The following is a 19,186-nucleotide window of genomic DNA, read 5'->3' as shown; positions in this document are numbered from 1 at the left end:
TTCATACCTCCATATACTTTCATTTCATTAAAACCAGTAGAAAATGAGTACAATAGTTTTGACTGTTGTAAATTTCATTTACTGCATTTTATTTACATATTATTTTAGGATATCCGCATAACTAAACCATCAATGACATTTTATAAATCAATAGTGCAGATGATGATAGTAAATTTTGCTATAAACTTTATTAAAGAAATATGCGGACATGTCCTTCTTTTTCCCCTTCATTCCCCCTTTTTCTAAGCATTTTATGCAAATCAAATTTCTGTTATGTAGTCCACTGACAATTACGGGAAAAGAATAATAAAGTGTATACTGGCTTTACTCTTTACAGACAGTTACTAGAAAGTCTAATCACCTCACAGTGGTAGAATCATTAAAGGTAATATTCTCTAGGTATGGAAAGAGTTAATCATTAGCCTTTTTATCTGCCTGAGGTAGAAAGAGCTCAGAAAGCTTTCCTGCTTACTATAGGAGAGCAAAGCAGAAAATGATACAGAGTAACAATTTTAATTAAGTGTATTACAAAGTTTACTATTATCATCTTCTCTACTACTTTATAACATAAAAAATGCTTCTTTTAGTTTAGTTACTCTTTGATAATTATTTCATAGGCTATACATTACAAAATAGAACATAGAGAGGCTCATTTACTAATGGTCCGTAGAGCACATTTTCGTCGGGTTTCCCAATGATTTCCATTTTGCGCCGCATTTAACAGGGGATTTTGGCGCATGTGATTGGATTTTGGCACATCGGCGCCAGCTTGCACGCAACACAAATCGGGGGGCGGACCGACGGACAACTCGACGAATTCGGACTTCGCGCAGGATTTAACATTTCGAATTATGTTGCAAGACACGCACTTACAAGCACCGGGAAGAAGAAGGTGAACTCTGGCAGACCTCGGCGGGGAAGCGACGGATGCAGAAACTCGGCCGCACAAGCTCTGTGAATCGCGTCTGACTTCATCTTCGGCGGACCTTCTGAATCAGGGATCGCAACAGGACAGGGTAAGTAAATTTGCCCCACAATTTCATTAATTTCCCTCTTTTTGTATCTATGTTATGACCAGTAAAAATGGAATTTGGTTGAGTAATAGCTGCAACTGTGGTTATTCTACTTTCTTTTATATGTTATTTTATATGTTATTTAATCACAAAAATCCCACCAAATTATTAGAAAAATAATAAAATTAAAAGCCTGAAAAGATCAGCTGTTTATAATACAGCTTTGCTCACAGCAATTCAGGCCCTGATTGGTACTCCACTTTGGACAATCCTAAATTGTTAAGAGTCTCTTCAGCTTTAGGCCCCTTTCACACTTGCGTTGCAGATCACATCAGAGTCTGATCAGGGTGCGATCAGGATCTGGTCAGTGAAAAACTGACATTTTGCATCAGAGTTCAATCAGTTTTCAGTCAGAGTTTGTTCATTGTCTCAGTTTTTCATGTGCGTTTTCAATGCAATTTCAATGCGTTTTTCATGGGCAGATAATGCCCGTGAAAAGGACTCAGGACTGAGCTCTATGTTTTCTATGGCAATTGATGTGTGAAAAAAGCATTGCACTTGTATTGCACTTCCATGTGTCTCAGAGTGCAATGCGTTTTTGATGCGTCTCCATAGACCTGTAAGGTGCGTTTTTCACACGTGTGACTTGCAAAAGAAGAGCATGCTGAGATTTAAATGTGCATGTTTGCGTGAAAAAATGCAAGTCTGTAAAAGCCCATTGATTACAATGCGTCAGAGTGCAATGCAAGTTTTGCGTGTCCAAAGCACGTGCAGAACACGTGAGTGAAAAACGCAAGTGTAGACGGGGCCTAAGGGCGGCGTCACTTTGGCATTTTTATTACACCAGTAAGTTGGTGGAATAGAGCCGTTTATTTGTGTGTGAACTGTGGCTTAATTCGTCTGTTTGGATTAACTGAGCCACACCCTGCTCCTTGCATTTCTGTCTTGCCCAGCAAGGGTTACTAGTTTGATGGACAGTTCCTCCAGTGTGCTACTGGGGGCGTGTTCGGGATCGGCCTTATATACCTGCCCATTCCCATCTTACCTTGCTGGTTATTTTGAGTCTGACCTGTGTATAGCCCGCCTGTACCTGTATCCATCAGGCTTGCTGGTTATTTTGAGTCTTGTCTTACCTGTGTATCTAGTTCAGTTTTACCTGTCTCTGTTTGTCTGCCTGTATCTGTACCTGACCTGTATATATGCCCGCTTGATCTTGATCCGTACCTGACCTGTATATAACCCGTTTGATCTTGACCTGACCTTTGTATATCCTGCCTGTACCTGTACCTGTACCTGGATCTGACCTGCGATTATCTGCCTGAAGACCTGTATATATCTGTCCCTGTCTCAGTCCTGCGTTTGTATTCTGTGTACCAGTGTGAACACTGGTCTATACCTGTATTTCCGTTACCTGTCCGCTCCACCATCCAGCAGCTGCCAGACGAAGTAAGTGTCCCCTGTCCTGTTGTAGGGTCACTCAGGGACCGTCAGTTAGGTTCCTGATAGTGGGTTCACCCTTATCAGGGCGGTTTATCTGCTTTAGATATGGCCTTAGCCCCCAGGGACGTCCCAGGGTGAGTTCGCCATCACTTACGTAGTCTGACAACTAGCGCCAAGTCTGGTTGTGGTTGCGCGGTTGCTGGACTGGTGCTGACAGTAAACTTCAAAATGATCTTTTACCATCTCTACCAATTTTCTCCATTCCTTCACAGGTGATGCTCAACTGATTCTGCCCAATTATAATTTTTTTCCTAGCCCCACTGTTCTGGTGCTGTAAGTTTTGAACCCAATATGTAAAAGAACAACTTTAAAGGTTTTTTTTCCACAAATCAATAACTCTGGTAGAACAACTTTGCCTATCATCTTTGTTACCTATATCCAGAAATTTCTTTGCTATACAACTAAGATTATATCAGTGCTGAAATAGCTCCTCCCTCTGCTTGTGCTGACAAGCCCTGAAGTCTATAGTATAAACAAGCTCTACAAATCTACAATCTCAGTAGAGAGATGGATACAGGTAATAGGGTTTTTGGGGAGATAAGAATCGTCCCTAAATATACACAGGGCCAAATATGGGACTCTCTGTACGGTAACCCTATCTAATAACACACTTAGTCATATAAGTCCTTAATAGCCAATATTGAAAACAACTGTACCCCTCAGGCCAAGGGGAGAAAAGAGGACCGACTAACAAGATACTGCAAACATTATCTACTAGTAGCCACTTCACATGCATTTGGTTAGTCTCCTATTTATGTTCCTCTGTTATTTATACTTTACTCCATTCTGTCCAGATCGGAACTCCCTGTTCCTTATCAATCCCATCATCCCAGTCTGTGATTCTACAGAACTTTCTCTGTCTCTCTCTTCACCTCATGCTGCTCCTCTACCCCACTTTGTACTCGGCACTACCAGCTCTGTGCTGATAAGCTATTAAACCTTAGTGCTCACACTGCTATACACTTCATGTAATAATGATTTCTACCACTTACTCTATGATCTATGCTCCTCCATATGATGGAAGCTGCTAGGCTACTCACTGTATACATCCTGTATGTGCACTGTGCAGTGTTCAGTGGATTTATCTGTAGGAATCTTACTGGGTTTGGTGTTAAATTACTTAGAGAGAAAAAACAAGGCATTATGGAATCTGTGGAAAAACTAATTGGAGTGCTTGAGGGCAGGTTCATGAAGACCCTAGTTTCTGCCCACTTCACATCTGGTGAGAAAGATTTTTGTCAAACAATTTCATAACAGAAAATCTCATAGCTTTGGAAAGAAAAAGGTGAGCAGCACAATATGAGAAATAGGTTAAATCATTATGACTTTACAAAGACAAGTTTCTTAAATATACACAGGATAACAAAATAACACCTTCTCTAATTCACTGTTATTAACAAAAATACAGCAAATCACAGATATAATTCTAACCTGTCTCTATCACTCCTGATGTACACAATTTCAGTTGCCCCTGGTTTCCCACCCTGTATCTTCTGACTTTAAGGTCGGCAGCCATCTTGCTTTTCTGTCTGATGCTGTGGAGCTGAGCTATTCTTTGCTCTCTACCTCTAGCCCCCTCCCCCCTGCATTCCAGGATGAGCTCACTCACTGACTTCCTGCCGACAAACAGCCTATCACATTGCATTGTAAGGAGAGCTACAAGCTATAGGCAGATAAATTCTTTATCTGGGGAGGGGGAGGAAGGTACAGCATATCTAGCAATTTGTTGTGTAATAGCAGAGATGTAGGAGAGTTGGATAGTGTCATTGTGTTATATATATCGAACACATTAGCATATCCTTTACTATGTATTTTTCTATTGTCACTGAATTTCTTCCAGACTGCTTACCTTAAATTATATATAATACTTAAACATGCAACTTTTTACATCAGAAAACACAGTTTAGGAAAATGATTGTAAAGTAGCCTACTTATGAAGAAATAAATGCAGCAGATTTACTGTATTTTGTAACCAGATTTTCCATTCAGGATTCTGGTAAAGCACAATGACTATTTTACAAAATCAGTTATTATCTGATGCCACTATAGACATGGTGTCTATAAGATGGTGTAATAGATGTAACCATAACCAGCTTGACAAATAATTTTCTAATAATGTTTTCTAATAACAATTTCAACTGCTCTAATTTGGTATTTTCAAGGAAATTGTTTCAATTCATTAAAACAATACTTAATCCAAAAGACTAATTATGTCTTTTGTGCATTTATTAACAAATAATTTCATTAATAGCAATATGTAATTCATAAATTCTATAATGTTCTTTAAGTATGTGATGTACAGCTGACTCAAGTTATCAGATCATGTCCAACAGGCACTGTCACACTGATGCTCTTCACTTTTAGATGGTGTTCTTCCCACATGATCTGAGTTTAATGGTCCGTGTAGAATAAGGGAGCGCACAAACAAAACTAACCTCTCACCCAACCAAGGAGTCATCAGCACAAGATAAATTTACTTCAGCTTGTGTCTGACTGCTTGACATATGCATACCTAATCTAAAGGAAGCGATGGATCAAGAAGACAATATTACAGTCTATATTACTTCTTTCCTTGATTTTTTCCTTGAAATTCCATGAATTTTCAGCCAGCTGTTTACAGGTCATGCTTACTGCATATGATATGGATGCGTTATGATACATAAAACTTTGCTAACTTTTCTTTTATAAGCTCTATTCATCCGGAAATACCATAACATTTTTTTAAAACATACTAAAGTACATGTCAGAAAATTTTTCCCGTTGTAAAAGTTACTCCCTATCCACAGCATCTGGAAAACCTGCAGATCGGTCAGGGTCTAATCACTGCAACCTCTAATCACTGCAACCACTGCAGGGTCTAATCACTGGTGTCTATAAGATGGTGTAATAGATGTAACCATAACCAGCTTGACAAATAATTTTCTAATAATGTTTTCTAATAACAATTTCAACTGCTCTAATTTGGTATTTTCAAGGAAATTGTTTCAATTCATTAAAACAATACTTAATCCAAAAGACTAATTATGTCTTTTGTGCATTTATTAACAAATAATTTCATTAATAGCAATATGTAATTCATAAATTCTATAATGTTCTTTAAGTATGTGATGTACAGCTGACTCAAGTTATCAGATCATGTCCAACAGGCACTGTCACACTGATGCTCTTCACTTTTAGATGGTGTTCTTCCCACATGATCTGAGTTTAATGGTCCGTGTAGAATAAGGGAGCGCACAAACAAAACTAACCTCTCACCCAACCAAGGAGTCATCAGCACAAGATAAATTTACTTCAGCTTGTGTCTGACTGCTTGACATATGCATACCTAATCTAAAGGAAGCGATGGATCAAGAAGACAATATTACAGTCTATATTACTTCTTTCCTTGATTTTTTCCTTGAAATTCCATGAATTTTCAGCCAGCTGTTTACAGGTCATGCTTACTGCATATGATATGGATGCGTTATGATACATAAAACTTTGCTAACTTTTCTTTTATAAGCTCTATTCATCCGGAAATACCATAACATTTTTTTAAAACATACTAAAGTACATGTCAGAAAATTTTTCCCGTTGTAAAAGTTACTCCCTATCCACAGCATCTGGAAAACCTGCAGATCGGTCAGGGTCTAATCACTGCAACCTCCAGTGATCATGTGAATGGTGATCCCGTTGACCCATTAATTTATTGATTGATAGATTCATTGAGCAGTAGGTCAAGTTTGTGCATTGGGGCTCTATTTAGAGCACTGTTCTGTATTTGGAGAGTACTAACTCTGATCCAAATGATATTATTCAAATATGATGCCATAGCAGGCGGTTCCGTAATAGTTCTATACCGCCGCCAATGTTCTTCTTTCCCTGTCCTTTCTTGGCTGAATGCACTCATCCACTACAGCCTTTCATTGGGACCAGTGCTCAGATCCAGGAGGATGAACACATAGCCGGCACATCAGGAAGCAAGAGGCGGGCACAACCGTGTCCGGACTTGACCTCCATCGCCAGTGTCAGCATCCAGCCCCGACGATTGAAGCCTGCATCGCCAGCAGCAGCATCTAGCGCCGTCACACTGACATCTATCAGCCCCTGCGGAGGCACACACTAGAACGGCCATGAGTGTGTCCTGCACTCACAGCCACGAAGTTGCCCAGCACCAGGCATGTGTCCTACACTTACGGGAGTATCCAGTCCCCCGAGGCCTGATTCCCCAGCATCCTGGTGCTGGTCATTTCAGGCCGTATAGTGTCTGCCCCCTCTTTCTCTCTATCCGCAGACACTCACCGTAGTACCCTCATTTGGGCACCAAGAGATCAACTGCACCAGGAGCTTTATCTCGCAGGATGTGGTGCAACAGAGCGCTGGACTGGAACCTGGTAACCAGAAGCACCAGTCACAGCATCACTGGAGCACCTGAACTGTAAGTGATTTTCACATCAGTACCTTACAGCTAGTCAGGAAGAACATTGCACCCAAGGCTCAAACAGTAGCTGGTAACCAGGTAGTTTAAAAAACATCTACCTCCAGTTTATCAGTGGGAATGATGAGCCCATTTTCAGCGACATCCCACGACTCTGTATGGTGAAGAAAAGAAGGATTTAAAAATATGCAAATTATCCTGAGGTGCTCAGGCTCATGTCATCTGAGCGCCTAATGGCTCCTCCACTACTTAATTTATGTACGCCCCCTGGTTCATTAACATTCACCCCTCCCACCACTCGCTCTGGCCAGAATGCTGATGACGTCGCCCAGCTGTCTGAAAATCTCACGCGTGGATTCCTTGCACAGCTGCATTGAAAACCTTCAGGCTGTGCAAGGTAGAAGATTTCACACATTCATGATATTTCCATACATCTGGATGACATCACTGGCTGCCTGGCCACAGTGAGCTGTGGGAGGAGTGAATATTAATGAACCGGGGGGCTTGCATAAATTAAGCAGCAGAGGAGCCATGAGGCGCTCAGGTGAAGTGAAGTAATTTTGCATCCCCTATGTGTTTATTTGTTATTGTCACTAGTAGTTTGTTGTACTGAAATCACTTTTCCCCATATGTAACATAATGTGGTTGTTATAATTATTTTAATCTGTCTCGCAATGTTCTGTAACTATGTCTGTACACATCTAAGAAATGTGTCGTAGTGTATGTATGTATGTAAATGTAATGTAAAGCCTATTCTACCTCTGTAGAACAACTGGCGGGACACTGGGTACAAACCAATTTCCCCAGAGAGGATCAATAAAGTATCATAAATGATCCATTCAAACTCACATGGATCAGCTAGATATCTCCTTTTATTCTTGGCAAAACCCCTTCATGCTTGAATAATGTGTACAATGTGTACTGTGTGGCAAAATAAAAGGGCCCATACATAGCAATGCATTAAAAGTGCTGCACACTGATTTATGAATTGAAAAGAATATTTGTGAATTTGTCATAAATAATGACACAGACTTGAAAAATTGCACAAGTAAAATTTATTCTATTTAGACTTTTGAAAATCTTGGTTAAAAATAAAAAGTACATCACCACATCAACTGTTAGATGGCAGCTGCTAAAGGTAGATCATGATGGTAACTTTACCTGTATGGAAACATTTAAGGAAAGAGTCCACCCCATGACTTCTTAAAAGTTATTTCAACTCAGTGTTTTATTTCTGCGTAATACTGAATCCCAGAACATAGAAGTATATTATTGAGAAGCTGTCACTATTTTGGTTAACAGGTTAGTAAAGGTTTGTGGATCATAATCCTCATGTCAGGTCCCCTAAATATAACAGAGTAATTCAGCAACAACAAAACTTAAAAAGATGATGCAAGATGCATAAGTACAGCTGACACACTTCCAGGTCTGCACAGTCCCGGCTCCACACCTTTGTTTTCTTACACTGAACAAAGATACAGAAATAAAACGTTTGTTTGTGAATGCTGTATCTACACAGTGTTCAGGAGTTATTGTCATTGTACTTGCAAGGTTTGGTAATAGATCAAACAAAATCAATATCTCCAAGATTTGCACAGTGAAAGGACTGTGTGAATAACAACATGCACAAACACCAGTTCAGTAAACAAGAAAAGCTTTTTTATGCTATGCCAGACTGGAGAGAAGGTTTTATCTTGGCAAAACTGTATAAGGTTATATAGATGTCATTGCTGCCACATCATCTGGTAAGGCAAGCTGCCCTAACCCATTTGGAAAATAATACTCTAAAAAAGAAGTCACACAACTTAATTCTGTCAAATTATTGTGCTGTGCAAAAATTATATTTCCCAAATTATGCTCTGTGGGACAACTGTCCTTCAGCCCCACAGTGTCCTCTATTCAGTACAATGACACCATCTGTGTGCTTCTTCAACTTCTTGTAAATTCTTAGCTGTTAGTGGTCCCATTTTTATACCAGGGTATCCCATAAACTGTGTGTATCCCTAAAAAATTGATGTATCACCTACATGCTGGCTTTGCCCCCCCCCCCTTCCCCCACAAACGTTGCTCCTCTTACTGTTATGCGAAAATGTGCAAAAGTCTCAAATAGTAACAAATTTCAATGGTGCACCCATTAATAATCATCCAATAAGTATACCACAATGCATAGCCTTCTATCAATGCACATTTTTTAATTTTTCTTCATAGTTATATATACAGTTACAGCATTTTTCTTCACCCTATTAGTGGACATTCAAGACTTTATAGTCTATAAGGAATCTTATCCAAATATACCTGTATGTGATAGCTTATAGGTACTCCACAATGAGATATATCTTAAATATTCGGTTTTAGCCCAATCCTCATGCACATGTTGTAATACTGAGATGCTCCACTTCAGCAATGATGGTTGTGTACAGATATGTTTACTTTTTCATACCTTGAACGTCAAAAAACTGGCAAGATACATTAGTCCTATGAGTTTCATATTAAAATATTTTTAATATATGAACAAAATCAGTGTTGTACAGCTTTAACAAGTTTACCAACATAGAAAGGAAACAAATCTCATTACATAGTGTATACCTCCAAGTCCAGTCACCATATTATTTTAACATTATTACTCAAAGTCAAAATTGGTAAATACACTGGTATAGCACAATGTTTTTCCATCCCGAGAATCGAGAACATGTCCTAAGTTAAAAAAAAAAAAAAATCTTCTTCTCAATTTACTCCATAATGGAAAGAATAATATTATATCACTTAAACTGTAATATACATAGAGCCAGGAGTTTAACCCAAGAGGTCTTTTCTAAATGTCTTGCTTTGATAGAAGTTGACATTGCCGGACCTTCAGAATGCTATGGGAAAAGATGATCTAAATTATTCTCAAGGCAGAGATGTTTTCTTAGATGCTCTAGTTTGCTAGGAAGGTCATTTATTATCATGTTAGGAGCTTAAAGAGGTTTTGCTACAAGAAGACAATCTGCAATATAAGAAATAAAGTGCAAAATCATTCGGCACTCAGGACTCTGTATTTTTATAAATGACCTAGTTCGGCGACTCAGGCTGTTTATTATATTCTGAACTTTCACCATTGTGGGTAAGCTGGGAATGTGGGACGACTACTTAAATTACATAGAACATTCTTTAAATAACTCTTTTCCATATGGATCTAAAACATAAAGCAACCATCTCAATATCATTAACATATCATTATTGACAAATGGAATGCTTGCAACCTATCTATTTAAAATTACAGAAAAATATACGATGTCAAACCACAGCAAGCAGGAATTTTTTTTTGCTAATATAAGCCGACTGCCAAATAAGCAATTTTTTAATCTATTATAATAAAAATCTTTTATGAGTTTTTCAGCCTCTTTTTATTGACTAGAACATTACCTCTGACACAGCAGGATATGTTCCTCATCCCTTTTAACAACGATTAGTCATCACACTGGTTATAAACATTATAGACAATTTTTGTACGGTGACATTTGAACTCAGGGCCTTTGGTATCATATGGAACAATTTAGTGTAGGGAGCCATATTCATTTTCTTAGCCTAAAGGTCTTACACAATCATCTTCAATACAAGTAATTAATACACGGATATGGATATGGAGTATGTATACAAATATATTTCAATATATCAATATTCTGTGGCTGAAAAAAAAATTATGATTGCTTTTCCGCAAAATCCTTATTTTAACAGGTGAAATAATAATACATATCTTCTCCAAAGCAGTTATAGGTTTTTTTACAAGCATGAATATAACAGCTGCCAGGCATATCTGCACAATATATAAAACAAATTTATCTGATCCTAAACATCTGGGGCAGGTTTGATGCTGAAATCAGCATGGTCCACTAAAAAAGTCTTTGAACAACCTGTGTTCCGTCATTAAAACATAGATATAACTTATTCTCTTAACAGTTAAAGGGAACCTGTGAGAAGAAATTGGCTGAATAAACCACTACCAGTATGTTGTCAAGCAGCTTAGCACCTCCCTGATCAAGTTTCTTTCATGGTCCAGTGTGGCGGCATCATCCAGAAAATCAACTTTGAAGTGAGATGTAAACTGGTTGTATAAAGTCATGGAGGGGGAGGCTTGAAGACTTAATTCAAGCTCTCCTTGCCTCAGAATGCCCCTTTAACAGGGGGAGTCGTTCAGAGGCAAGGAGTGCTTGACTGTAGTGATAAACTCTCTAACTCCTTGACTTTATACGACCAATTTACATTTCACTTCAAAGTAGATTTTTTTGGACGATGGAACCCTGCTGGGCCATGAAAGAAACATGATCTGGAAGGCGTATAACTTCTAGACAATATAAACTGGTAGTGGTTTATTAGGCCAATTCCTAATGACAGGTTTCCATTAATCCTTTCATGACACAATAGCACAGCAGGTGCATGGAGAGGGCTCACGGGCTGACAGCTGACGGCTCAAAGCTGCCGGCGGCTTCAAAAAGATGGCGGTGTGTGGGAGCGGCGATCGGTTGCCATGACAGCCTTGGGTCTTCCGAAGACCCGAGGCTGTCTGGATTTAGTCCTTTCATTACAATGTGCTAATTGCACATTTTAATGAATGAGGATGAAAATCACCATATACTGTAGTTTGGCAGTATATGAAAGGAGCAACCAGACAACGCAGGGATTAAGTACCCTAGGGAGTCTGAAAAATAGTAAAAGTAAAAAAAAGTTTAAAAAATTATAAAAATAAATGTAAAAATAATAAAAAAATCTTTGAGTTGCGCAGGTGCGAGTGTTCCCGAGAGCTCGGTCACCGGCTCTCCGGCACTTCCTATTCAGTCGCACGCACGGTCGCGTGCATGGTGTGCCGTGAACGTGTTATGGTGCGTCGAAGGGGGGTTGAAATCAAATGAATAACCGATACAGCGGTTTATGAAAATAAGTTAGATATGCTCCGGCACCAGGTCACCCTGAGCTGGTGCAAGGTATTTGAGGCCTATAACTAACATTTTTATTTATAAAAGCAGGGATTTGGGTGGTGTACTACATTTAGTCATGTGTTAGTGCAGAGGAGGTAAGATATCTGAAATATTCTTAGCAAATAAACTGTGGACCTAAATCAAGCCATCAAGGTTTATAATACACATTGCTTATAATACACATTGCTTATAATACACATTGCTTATAATTATTATACTGGCTAATAAGTAAATTTAAGTGAGTTACTGCCATAATCCAATTCATTAAGATATTTGCAGGTTTGCCAGGGGTGAACTTTCACTTTTAGCTGCTTTCTTCAATGTATTGTCCAAAAAGCCAACAAAAAACTATTCTACACTAAAACAGTGTTGTTAATGAGTAACTGAGAGACTATTTCAGAGACTCATGGAAGTTTTCTTTCACCGCTCAATTATTGTTTTGCAAATCGACCTCCATTGTATAATCTTTTATTGTAGTACACAGTAGGAGACTTTTTTGAATGCTCTCACACCACAAGTCAGCTACATTCAGTTTCTTGTTGTGTCCACAAATAGATCCAATTATTACTTTGCGATTTATCAAGACTACATATTGGCAGCCAGTTTGCATCTACATGTCCTATCATGGTGTGAGAATAGGGAGGGTCTTTTCTTTTTTTTATTTTTAAATATGTATTGTATATTTGTAATGCAATGATAAAAAAAATTGGTTCATATACACATCTGCTTGTGCATGGTATTTAAATAATTTATTGAATGTGTGTACACCTTTATACTCAGTATATTTGCCCCCTTCTTTATATGTACACAGATAGATCCAGTTATATAACAGAAATATTGTCAGGACTCCAAAAGTGAGAAAACTATCAAGATACTTTTTACCAGTGTCCACAGCAATAGTTAAACTGTATGTACAACTATGAACCACATAGAACTGAAAACTCCCATTTTTTATTCAGGTGTTCATAAACTGTGTCTCTAAATTACCCTGTACTATTTCGCAAGGATATATCATTTTGTAATTCCTTAAAAATGCTTTCCACAAAGAAGCAGATGAAAATATAGTCATGGAGCCCACAAAATTATTTTTAGATCTTCACTGCAAATAAACCAGAAACACTTTCTCCTAAATGCATTGACCACATTGTCCAGCTTGTGAACCTTGTGATGCTCTCTATTGTGATAACTATTGCGATTACAAAAAAACTGAATATTTCCATCTTAACAGCCTTTACAACCAGAATAAAACAGGAACTATATTTAAGTTGATACTTCCTAAAAGGTTTTACTTCAGCTTGTTATCTATGCCACTGATGTAACTGATCTGTCTGGTTTCTCCAAACCCAACATGTAAACACACACACGCTTACAACTAGGTAAATGGACCGCATTTATAAATTCAACAAGAAAGTCAGGTCCCAGAAACTGATACACCTGGAACAGGGATTTACTTCTAATGGCATGACTGTAGATTGCAAAATAAGCTTGTATTACATCTTCAGGAAGTGGAGAGTGTTAGTAAACAGAGCACAGGGTGTGGACATGTAATGATCTGATTACATGTGTCACGGCTGTTCTATTCGTTCAAAGTTCACATTTTACTAGAAGACCATATACAGACAAAGAATCACACTAGTTATGTGATATGAGCACTAATAGCACACCTTTTCCTATTTCATCATAAAAGTATCAAAGAATGGCATATAAGCCAAATATTAGTTGTATTCCTTAGATTCCACCTCACAATCCCCGATCCGGAATGTCCGACGATCATGGATTGTGCCGCGATTCACTAAGATTGTGTGCCCGATATGCTGCATGTGTTGCTTCCTGCTCAGGTCCACCTTCTTCTTCCTGGTGTATGTAGGTGCATTGGTTGCAACACAATTTGAAAGTTAAATCCCGTGCTCAGTCTGAATCAGTCGGATTATTCATCGCCTGCCCTCCAGATTTCTGTCGCATGAAAGCTGGTGCAATTGCACCAAAATCCAATTATGTGAGACACAATCCCCTTCCAAATACCTGTCACAGCCATGCGAAATCCGAAAAATTCTAAAATCCGACGAAAGTGCCTTCTACGGGACCCTTAGTATATGTAGATAAACCACCAAAATCACCATATGGAAACCTAAAGAGTGTTTTTTTGGTATCCATCAGGTCATGTCATACTTACTTTTTCCATAGTGCTGTAGGCATTTTTGTCTTCTGGCTGATGGATGACTATAGATATACAGAGGCAAATATCTGTAAAAGTAAAATGCACTTAAAAGATTTTATTATTGTGCAAACTAATCAATGCTAAATGAATAAACTTAGCGTAGCGTAATTGCCAGTCCAATTCAGAAAAAGTTGTTCTGGCACTGGTGGCTTTCACACAACTTATACTGTAGGCCTATTGCCCATGAGTAAGTGGGATTCGATTTACTCACATCAAACCTATTTCGTAAGCTTGCCTGAATGTCCATCCCAAACTTGTAGAGACCAGAACTGAACAGCTCAGTCTCTAAGCTTTCGGGATGGACATTCAGGCAAGCTTATGATGCGAGTTTGTAAAATTGCATCACACTCTCTCATGGGCAAAAGGTCTAAAAGTTGTGTGAAAGCCTTAGGTGAAAGCCTTAGTAACTCTTTTAGCTTGACCTCGTATAGCGTTCAGGTTTTAGTATGAAATTTCAAGCCCAAACCCTGTGAACAATAACGGTATATAACAAATAAAATACATCGGGAACTTCTCTAATATTTTTAATACACTTTAAAACCTGCACACACTAACTTGAATATATAAACTAGGCTAGTTAAGGGTATGTTCACACAGCAGCATTCTGCTCAGTATTTTGCATCAATATATGTAAGCCTCGAAGTTGGGTCTGAAAGTACAGGTCACAAAATTTTTGTTGACTTACTCATGCAGTCAGGACATTTTGAATGCTAGTAAGTAAAAGAAAACCTATATTTTTCTCAAGCTAAGCACATAATGCAAACTACCGTTTCACAGGAATAGGGAAATAATGCATAAAGAAAGCGGATAGTCTAGAGAAACAGGACAAACCAGTTTCGTAAGACTTTTTCCAGTGTTCTATGGCTTACAAAAATTGAAAATCTCCAGCTTATAGTAAAAGCGTGGAAGAAATGACTTCAGAAATGCAACGGGTGCTTCAGCAAAACTTACAATGTGTTCCAAATTAAACACAATCTCAGGGTTGTGCTGAAAACTTGTGTCAGCCCCTGCTTTGTGATAAGCAGTGTCAATATTTGCCTGCTAATACAACACATATGCACAGTGACAGCTATTGTATCTGAAATATTTTTTTACCCTGCTCCATTTGAACAGAATGGCAAAGTCATTTATCCAAAGTAATTGTCCGTAATGAAATTAGATTTCTGTTAGTAGCACTTTGTTGATGTTTAAGGACTTTCTTTTAAACTACATTACAATATAATTATATTCTTATATTTCATGGAAAGTATAGCTCTTAACATAAAGGTAATAGTATGTAAATAACCAAAATTTGCATGTAAACTATATGGAAGCACGGTGCGGTGTATAAGGGAAACTGCATTATTTTCAAGCCCCATGACGCATTTAATTGACACTGAGATACCGCCTCTTGGTGTATCAGGCAGGCTTTAGAAGGTGTTGCCGAAGAGTTTGTGACTTTTGTGTGACTCAGTTGTTCGATAGATCATATTTTAAAGGGGTTTTCCCACGAAAACCCTCACCGATCAGCAAGTCCAAACCCTGGAATAACCAAAAAAAGACAAGCACAAATGTCTTAACGATAAATTACCCCAAATGTGTCATATACCAGCCAGCTTTAATCAAGTTAATAATATTGATTAAGGTTACATGAAAATATTGATTAAGATTGCTGAGATTACAGTGGGTAGGGCACACTTACAAAACAATGTATTCATAAAATTGATTATGTGATCAATGGTTTATGCTTTAGATTATCATTTCATTGGTATATGTTCTCCCTCATCAAAAACTATGACATTTCCTATTACTCACAACATTACTATTTAAACTTCTGTAAATTTTGACTGTAATTGCAACATACCCCGAAGGGTCTTTCCACTCCTTAAAACATTTCCTTTTTAATACACCTCTTCTTGTAAAACCGTTTTGAGAATGCACTGATTTTCTTAGTTCCACAATTCCTAAGATGTGTCTACCTGTTACTGTCAGAAGCTAGTAAATAATATTTAAGTGTGGCAAAATAAGGTCTGATTCTCAACTTAGGTTAGTTAATATGCATGCTATGCTTCCTATATGAAAGATGAGTCTGTAAAACTGGGAAATCCAGATTTTCACAACAAAGAGGAAGTATATTTCAACAAAGTTGAAACTTTCAATTATATTCTTTATAGACAACAGATGACAGCTAATGAAGTTTTTGATATTCACTACTACTAAAATAAAGAAGAAAAATGTCTACTCTTTTTCCCACTCTCCTCTGCTTAAAGACCACAGCCCATCTGTGCTAACAGAGCAATGACGGGGCTAGATAAACAACCCTTAGGAGTGCTTTTAAATACTTTTCATCTGGTAATCTGCACTCATTACAGGACTTCAGGATTGTAAAAAGACATTAGAGATCATTAAATCCTGAACTTAAGTAAGCAGAGGCATTCCTCATAGTAAAAGGGGGGAGGCACAGATAATTTATCCTCCGCACCACTAACACAACTTCCTAATAATAACATGCTTCCTACAACAACCGCCATATGTCTGTAGATGGAACCCAGGGAAGAGAATCAAATTCCAATTATGTGTGGTAGGTCAAATGCTGTTGTATGCAAAGTTGCTCTTACTGTGACAAAATTATATAAAATTATATAAAAGCACAGCAAATCTAGACATTGAAAGGATCAACCAAACCACTAGATCTGAATATAGCTGTTTTCCAGTATGGGGTTAGGAAAACATTGGCTCTGAGCTTTACTGTAAAACAATTCCCTTAACATCAAGCATGACTTTGTCAGAAAGTCTGATGACTGTCAGGATCAGTGGTAGTGGATCCTCTGTACCACTGCGGACGATGATGTAAGTCAACACCTGGGACCGGAGTCTAAGGGTGAAGACACACGTGGCGTTTTTAGGCCGTTTTTGGGCCATTTTTAGTTAGTGCGTTTTCAGATTGTAAAAAACGATGCGTTAAAAAACGCATGCGTTTTTGACAGGTTTGACCAAAATAATTCAAACTGGTCAAAAACGCATGCATTTTTTAATGCATGCGTTTTTAACGATGTGAAAACGCACTAACTAAAAACGGCCCAAAAACGGCCTAAAAACGCCACGTGTCTTCACCCTCAGGGGTACCTGGTTTTCACCAGAGCCCGCCACAAAGCAGGTCGTTCCACAGGTGCGACTTTGCCCTGTTTTGTGACTTTCGTGGTGGCCAAGGCCTAGTACAAAATCGTCAGGCAAACTCGTGGTTGGGGACAGGCATGAGTTCAAGACAGGGAGCACAGAATCAACGTCTGGGAGGTAGCAATAGGTCAAAGCAGGCAGCAGGGAAGCGTAGTCAGGAACGGAACCGTGGTAACAACACAGCTTTCTCTAGGGCACAAGGCACGAATATCCGACAGGGAACACAGGAAGGGGCTGAATTTATCAAGGCAGGCAGCTGGCCAGTGCCAATTATCGGCGCGCTGGACCTTTAAATTTTACAGAGCCCCTAGGAGATGGGCATCGTGGAGATTGCCGCTAGAGCTGGGAAAGGTGAGTTTTTCGCTGGGGCACACTGAGGTACACGCGATAGGGGTCGCAGGGTCACCTGTGACAATGACATGATGATGGACAATAACCAAACCAATATATCTATTCCAAAAAGAACAAATTCCCAACTGTGGACAGCACTGTTTCAACATGTTTGCATCTCTTCGGCACAGTGAAGGGAATTGATTTGGCCAATTAAGTCTCCATATAAAGGAATAGCTTACTTAAGGAATCTGCTAATTCCCATTCCTTTGAATAAAATAAACATGAATACTTATTGATTCAGACTGATGCACACTTGGGAATAGCTTTTAGTAAAATAAGTTTTGACTACTGTAAAAAATGTAATACTTGAGAGTTTATATAAACTTTCCTGGATCCAATGTGGGACCCTGGCCTGCAATTATGCAATAAGAAATTTAATGTTTCTTCATTCCTTATGAAGTTAATAATAAAAAAAACCTTGAAGCATTCAACTATAAATAGGAATTTACACAAATTACAGCAAAATTGGGTTTTGATTTTCTCAGTGTTTTCTCCAATGGAGCTGATACACAACCAATGGACAAATGTCATGAACACATTCTCTATAGTAGGGAGCTATAGGGACTCCTTGTATATCCAGAAAATTGAAGCAGAAGAGCAGCACTCCTTGGTTTTCAAAATTTATTCACAAGTGGAAAGTACAGTGCAACGTTTCGGCTGGCTCAATGCAGCCATCTTCAGCTTGAAGATGGCTGCATTGAGCCAGCCGAAACGTTGCACTGTACTTTCCACTTGTGAATAAATTTTGAAAACCAAGGAGTGCTGCTCTTCTGCTTCAATTTTCTGGATATCCGTTGGGGTTTTGAGTCTAATCCCTGGAGCCTGCACCCACTTTTGGATTACAATCCTTCAGTCTCACTGTGCCGCCTGTATTTGTTTATTGGGACTCCTTGTATAGATATTAATCACTTGAGTACTGAACTTCAACATGCTAAATTCACTTTTCCCTATTGGATACAACGACAAAATGTACATTCAGGGGTAGATTTGACCATAAAGCAAACCATACAATCGAGGGCTTGTTATCCGGTGGACACATTTTTCTTCCTAGTTGCACTATTTAACATTTCTTATTACGAAGAAATAAAAATAATCCAAATGCAGTGAAATTTACAAAGATAATTTTAAAAAAAGTTTATTTAAGGGGAGTGATTAAAACCTTTAATTTATTTTTCTTAACTTTTCTTACTATATTTTAGTAAAAACCAACATCTAAATAGTATCAAATAACAGTAAAATCATACAGTGCATCCAGCCCGGATGGTCACAGTATCATAGGGATCAAACAATGTACACACCAAATCCTCAGATAGAAGGTCTCTTGATCTCTTACAGACACATAGATGTAGTAGAAAATATTTGCATCTTACCATACATGCTGGTGTCTGTACAGAGGTACCTGGTGGGTTGCTGGGTCGGGGGTAAAAGTTCTGGGGAGGATTGGATGTGAGGAGAAATCAACAGTGCCCTACATTCTCCCTATCGTCCCAGAGTTGTCTCCCGCCCTTACAAGGGCAGTACCATTTAGACTTGC

At 38.5% G+C, this 19,186-nt stretch overlaps 1 long non-coding RNA gene across 4 annotated transcripts in view; it reads right to left on the bottom strand.

Annotated features, from left to right (window-relative positions):
- Window positions 1-9,436: 9,436 nt before the first annotated feature.
- LOC140121755 (uncharacterized) overlaps window positions 9,437-19,186 on the bottom strand; it is a 51,977-nt gene continuing 42,227 nt past the window's right edge. For 2 of the 4 annotated variants that reach the window (XR_011854174.1, XR_011854178.1), the window contains exons 4-5: window positions 14,059-14,129; window positions 9,437-9,916 (exon numbers count right to left, since the gene is read on the bottom strand). This is a non-coding gene — a long non-coding RNA (uncharacterized lncRNA). Of the gene's footprint in view, window positions 9,917-14,058; window positions 14,130-15,430; window positions 15,625-19,186 lie in introns of those variants that run through there. The other 2 variants (XR_011854176.1, XR_011854177.1) reach the window with 2 other exon arrangements.

Source organism: Engystomops pustulosus, chromosome 3 (assembly GCF_040894005.1).
Source record: "Engystomops pustulosus chromosome 3, aEngPut4.maternal, whole genome shotgun sequence".
Taxonomy (NCBI): Eukaryota; Metazoa; Chordata; class Amphibia; order Anura; family Leptodactylidae; genus Engystomops; species Engystomops pustulosus.
Note: the sequence above shows the minus strand (reverse complement) of the source record. Positions and strands in the feature narration are given on the sequence as shown.